Source organism: Microtus ochrogaster, unplaced genomic scaffold (genome assembly GCF_000317375.1).
Source record: "Microtus ochrogaster isolate Prairie Vole_2 unplaced genomic scaffold, MicOch1.0 UNK159, whole genome shotgun sequence".
Lineage (NCBI taxonomy): Eukaryota > Metazoa > Chordata > Mammalia > Rodentia > Cricetidae > Microtus > Microtus ochrogaster.
The window spans coordinates 214,127-220,519 of record NW_004949257.1 but is presented as its reverse complement, the minus strand read 5'-3'; the positions used below and the strand labels follow the sequence as shown (position 1 = coordinate 220,519).

At 47.0% G+C, this 6,393-nt stretch overlaps 1 pseudogene; it reads right to left on the bottom strand.

Moving 5' to 3' along the window:
• Positions 1 to 1,634: 1,634 nt before the first annotated feature.
• Positions 1,635 to 3,730, bottom strand: LOC101995245 (annotated as a pseudogene).
• Positions 3,731 to 6,393: the final 2,663 nt, after the last annotated feature.

Genomic DNA, 6,393 nt, shown 5'->3' with positions numbered 1-6,393 from the left:
TTATCTAGCATGCCCATACTGGACCTAGTAATCGCTTTAAAATAGACTTTCTCTCTAAGTGGTTTGCTGTTTTTCCTGGCTTTGCTTACAACAACGTCTCTGCAGTCTACATCTATAACTGTAACTCCTAGGTCAGGGAGTACAGCAAGTACAATTGGCTGCTGACTGGCCTGAAGGGCAGCAAATGGCTTATCTTCATAGACTGTCCTGGGGAGCTGGCTGAGCTCACAGAGCATGAGCATCAGAAACTCCCTGCTGCTACTTTGGCTCTGAAAGAGGACCTAAAGGTATTCCACAATGCTCTCAAACTAGCCCACAATGACACCAAAGTCTCTATTAAAGTTGGTTCTACTGCTGGTCAAGTAACCTCAACAGAGAGAACAAAAGTATTTGGGCAATAGGTCTTTTTAAATAACATTCACTATGCTTCTGAAATCAAAGACATCTGTCTAGTAAATGAGAGCCAATTCACCTAAACCATTGCAAGCCAAGGCACACCACTTACCTTCATGCATCAGGACTGTGAAGCCATTGTCCAGTCTATCATTCATATCAGGACCTGCTGGGCGCTTCTACAGTCTCATGTCCAATGATAGCCCTCTTGGCATTTAGGGCATTAGGTCTTTGGATGAGCCCTAGAGCAATCCCTATGTAAATGGTCAGACTGTCCACATCTCCAGCAAGTATGGTCTGGTGGGGCATAATTGTCATCCTTGTCAAGTTTGGTGTTAACCAAGGCATTGATGGAAGCTGTAAGGGCTGAAATGGGCCCATTCTGTGTGTCAAAATCTCAGGCAGCCTAGACTCACTTAGGAATATTTTCATTTTTAACAGGTATGATGACATTACAGATGACAGTGTTGAGCCCCTCCCAAGTTAGCCGTTTAGTGAGGATATCCTTGGTAGGGCAAGATGAGATGCAGTTTTCAACAGCATTGGTGACACAGGTCAAAAATTCAGGAAATGGTTCTGCAGCCTGTTGGACAAGATTGCAGAAATACTTTTTTAAAAAAAGATTTATTTATTATGCATACAATGTTCTGTTACCATATATACACCAGAAGAGGCACCAGATCTCATTAGAGATGGCTGTGAGCCACTTTACACTGTCTTCTGCAGAAGGAACAGCGGGCTATGTCCCGCCACCCTGCTAGCTTTACACCCGAAATATTTACACGGAAACTGTATTCTTTTAAACACTGCTTGGCCCATTAGCTCTAGCCTCTTAATGGCTAATTCTCACATCTTGATTAACCCATTTCTAATAATCTGTGTAGCACCACGAGGGGATGGCTTACCAGGAAGGATCTTAACCTGCATCCATCTTGGAGAGGAGAGCTATAGCGTCTGTCTCACTGCCTTCTTTCTCCCAGCATTCTGTTCTGTCTTCCCTGCCTACCTAATTTTCTGTCCTATCAAAGGGCCAAGGCAGTTTCTTTATTAAGCAATGAAAGTAACACATAGACAGATGACTCTCCTCCATCAGTCCTCGGGTGTACAAAGTTTGAGGGCCTTGAAGGCTAGGTCAGATACTTATTGGAAATAGACATGTAAGCCAATCATGGATTGTGAGACAGGGTCAGTGTATTGTCCACTGCCAGTAAGCATGTCAAAGGTGACATTAAGTACAAATTTCAAATTTGTATGGGCTTGGGTCTCTGCTGCATCAGACCCATTGGAGGAAAACTAAAGGGGTCAAGAACAGCCTTTAACATGGAGTACCAATTGTCATGGGTTTGAAGCTGCATGGGCCATTGTCTGAGTACTTGCTTAAAGTAACAAGAATCAGGGTAGTATCTGTCACCCTCACGTGTCCCTGCATGGCTCCCAGCCTGTTACTGGCCCTGCTGCCACTGGGAGAGCTCATAGATGACAAGGACAACATTGCTGGGGCTTCCAGACTCCACAGTGATGGGATGCACTCAGAAGCACTCAAGCTTATCGAAAATGGACTAGAACCACAGATATTGGATCTGGCACTGACCCTCCTCATTCATTCATATTGTAACAAACACAGGTGCTTGGCCTTGCCCTGGGCGTTGAAAGTGAGGACATATTCATCATGTCTTGTCTCACTGTGACATATTAGGAAGACACCAAGGGAGCCAGTGCCTCCTTCCAGCACCACCTGGGCAGCCTTGAGTCGAGAGATCATGCCATGGAACCAAGGATATCCTGAGAGGGGTTGATCCCCCTCAGCACCTTCTGATTCCCCCTGGAACAGGAATGACCCTGTAGCTACTTCTGGAGTATCCAGGGGAAGGAAGGGGAGGGGATTGAGAGGGGATAAACTGTCCCTGCTGGGGTCTCCTCCTCAATGGGAATGTGAGGGGGCAATTTTGGAGGAAGCAGTTCCATTGAGTCAAAGTGGGAAGCAGCAATGGAGGCAGAACTGGGGGGGGGAGGATGCTGATGACTGGTTGGAAAGGCCCCTATAAGCTCCCTGCCACAAGCGATTGTTGCTCTTGCTGGGTCCCAGCAGCAGATCCTAGCTGGGCAGACTCTCTGAATGATTCAGCCAGGCTGTCTGTGTTATCCTTTGTGAGTGAGGAGGTCCCTGGGGCCACAGGAAGGGTCACATAATGGGGTTGATAGCAAGGCAGAGTCCTGAGTTTAGGCACTCCTGGGTGTCAGATACTCAGGCCTTTACATGAAGTACATCAGTTAGTTGTCTCCAGAATATACTCTGAAGGGCCTTCTACCTTAATCACAAGCATATTCTCCCTGTTAGGTATCTCTATGGCAGTGGCTGTGCAGATATCAGTGACAGTAGAACAGGGAATGCTGAGTCATGGCTGGGATGCCTTGGGTGGTATAAAGAACTCCAAGCAACTTCTTCCTTCTTCATCTCCTTCACTTCTGAGCAGTAGGCGACACTTCTGTCACTGAGGCTGCCCTCTTCCCCATGAGGTCAGCCCAGCCGCCTTTTCTCCATGACCCACTCTTGCTGGGTCAGGGGCAGCTTCTTCAGCCCCCATAAAACTGAGCAGCTCTTCTCTCTGTACCATGGCTGCTCCATCTTTCAAGGTTCCCCCTCAACGACTCAGTCCACCTCTCCCAGAGGATGTGCCATCACTAGTCAATACCCTACCAACTGTCCCAGCACGACCAAGGAGTGGGAGCTGCTGTTTTCACTTAGGACTGGAGGGCCTGATGTGGTCTCCAAGGCCTAATTGGGGAGGAAGAGTCAGTGACTCCTTGCAACTGCAGGGTGCTTGGTACAGAACCTCTGACTGAGTGACCCACTGAATGGAGGGAAAAGCATTTCTTGAGCTTTGACTTTGAGGACATTGTAGAGGAGGAAGAGACTGAGGAAGGAGGGGGACCAGCTAAGTCCTCAGAAGATAGAGATGGGCCCAACACAGCCAGGGACCCTCCTACTCTGCAGCTGTCAAGGGACAAGTCATGTGGTGGTGCAATCGCCACACCAGGGCTCAATGGGGCCAAGACAGGTAGGGAGAGTCAGCCCGAGGCCCAGGCCACCTCAGCTTCAGGTAGCTTTAGGTGAACTGTAGGAATAGCTCAGCAAAATGGCCAGAAAAGGCAGCTTCTGCTCCAGGCTCTGCATATTGTGTGTGGGAGACCAGGTAGAGGCAAAAACAGTAGGCAAGATCCAGGGCAGCAGCCCTCACATGGAACTCACAGATCTCTTACCAACTTGGGGGAGGGGGTGGTGGCAACGCTGGTGGAGAAGGAAGACCCCATCCTCTGGGGACAGGACACCAATCATGATGGACCCCAGGAGGAGCCTGAGAGGAGGGGCAGCAAAGAAGAAAACGACCAGAAGACACAGGGTGAGCAGGAACAACTGTATCTCAGCCAAGCTAGTGGAAGTAGCAGCCATCTACTTCCAATCCCAGAATGTTCCAATCCCAGAAGGGAAAGGGGATTCAACTACAGTCGAACATCCAACGCCTTTCCGTGAATTAAGAGACTGTCCACCGCCCTGATGGCTCTTAACTGATGGTCACATAACCGGATGTTACGGGAGAGAAGTGGATAGAAAAGGTCCAAAAGTCCACACTCTGAAGAGCAGTCGGGACTCCCCATTAAAGCAAGAGAACCTTCAGATAATCCCAGAAAATGGCCCTGGGCAAAAGTCATCAGTTGCTTTCAGTCCTCGAGGGAGGGAGTCCGCATGAAGACAAGGACAAGGACAGATGGGAAAGGGAAAGTAGTGTTTGCAGAGCTGACAGAGAGTGTTGCTTGTGGTGAGGGACTTGTGTGATTTGGTAAGCCACAGCCATACACTCACACAGTGTCTCCAGGCAAAAGGACCAGTTGGAGGGTCCTTTATTGGGTCTACCTCCTGGGTGATCAGCACTTCTGTGGAGGTACCAGGATCAACCGTGTCATGATGGAGAGTTCCTAACCAGGAAGACAAACAGGGGAAAGCAAGGAAATGGAAAGCAAAAGAAGGGGTCAACTCACCGAAAACAGCCAAAGGGGGTAAACTCAAGACCCTGGCTGGTGGAGAGTCACTCTGGGAACAGCAGTGAGGGCAGCAAACGAGAAAGAAAATGCCCAAAAAGAGTATTAGGAGAACCCAAAAGGCAAGCAAAAGGAAAAGGTTCATCTACGCTGGGTGCCAGTTGTTGCTGCCGGTTGTGTGAGCCCCAGTTCCTGTGGGGCAGGGGGGTAAGGAGACACGGAGACAACAACACAGACTGGAGAATTCCAATGCAGAAGCTCTCTATTGTAAAAGGATCAGGGCTTTTTATGGGGCTAGGGAAATTAAGCAGCCACAGTAAAGTTTTTGGTTGGTCCTTTTGAAACTGGCAGTTGCTGCTGGCATATCATGATTGGCTGGGAGTGTGTGCCATTAGTTATGGTGCTTTTGGTCCTCTGACAGGTTGTTTCGGCTGATTGTGTTTATTCATTGTGAATTTGCACGTGCTCTCTTGTGCTTGTGCTATTGCTCTGCCTCAAGAGTCCACTTGAAATATCCTGCCTAGTGGTAGTCACACCAAAAATGCTTATGCCACATCAAGTCCACACCTTCTTCATATCAAGCACTTTGACACTTTGAGAACATTAGAATATTCAACACTTGTTGAATAAAAGCCTTTAATAAAAAGCATTCTATACACCAGTTCAAGAATCCACATGATAGATAACTGTGTATTACATAATCTTCAGAGTTGTCACTTGGGGACATAGCTAAATGGTACACAACAATAACTTCAGTACAAGTGAGGGCCTGAGTTCTGACATTAGCACTGCAAAAGATAGACGGATATAATACCACACTAATAGTGTTTCTAGTGTTCCGGATGAGACAACAGTGTTAATCATTTCTCAAATACTGAATGCAATCCTTTTGACCTCTGGTAAGAGCTCCCTATAGCTTCAAGACACATACTTTGGACATAGATGACAGTGATTCAGAAATTCGGGGAGGTCAGAATTCTGCCTAAGTATACTCCCATGCAACTCTGCTCTCTTAGAGAGATGAACACCAATATCCAGAGAACTAAAGGGCTTGTCCCCCACCCAACTGCTGACTCTCCCAATCTTAATATGCAAAACATTTATGGTGATTTAGTGCCATGAAGGAGGACTTCAAGTGATTTTTTGAACACTTGTGGAAGAAAATAAACACAGGAGCCTATCTGACTGTGAATGCTTTTGGCTAGACCAGAGACGCTATATGCCTAGAAAAACGGATAATGCTTAGGAAACACAAACATTGCAGAAACACAGGACTATTGGGGAGAGTACATGCAGAGCTCAGAAGGGCATGCCTGCTCAAACCCTCTAATCAACATTTAGAAATAATCTTTTAATATTCAGTTTACTAGTCAGAGGCCTCATGAACACCAAAGACATTGATAACTCAATATCCTCCCAGATCCCTGACCCCTGATCCTATGAAGTTTTATCAGATTCCTTCTAAGGAATCTTGTCAGGAGAAAGGGTAGACACTCCTCTTCTGAGGGTGGAGAACTCCATATGGCCAACCCTAAGCACTTATGTTGGGCCCTTCCCCCAGGATGTCTATTTATTCCCTGCTGACCTTTGCTAGCAAGTACATCTTGCACCTCCTGGCCTAACCACAAGGTCCTTGTTCCACTTAAGTTTTTTTTTTTTTCCTGATTTGGCCCTGAGAACATGAACTTCTGAACCCTGGGTTTTTTCACAGTGCTGCAAGCCTGAATATATAGACCACATTCTCCCTTCAACAAACAGCATTCTGTTAGTGCAAATGATCCTCAGCTCCTCTCTCACAACTCGGTACTGCAGCAGCGCTGGTGCTACACACATGTACACAAGAATAACACTAAATGGGTGCACTAGATCCTATTTATGTGAGAATAATTAAAGAAGAAGAGGGATTGGAGAAGCATACACAGGAGGAGTGGGAGGAAGATAGGAAGGGATAGAAATGATGTA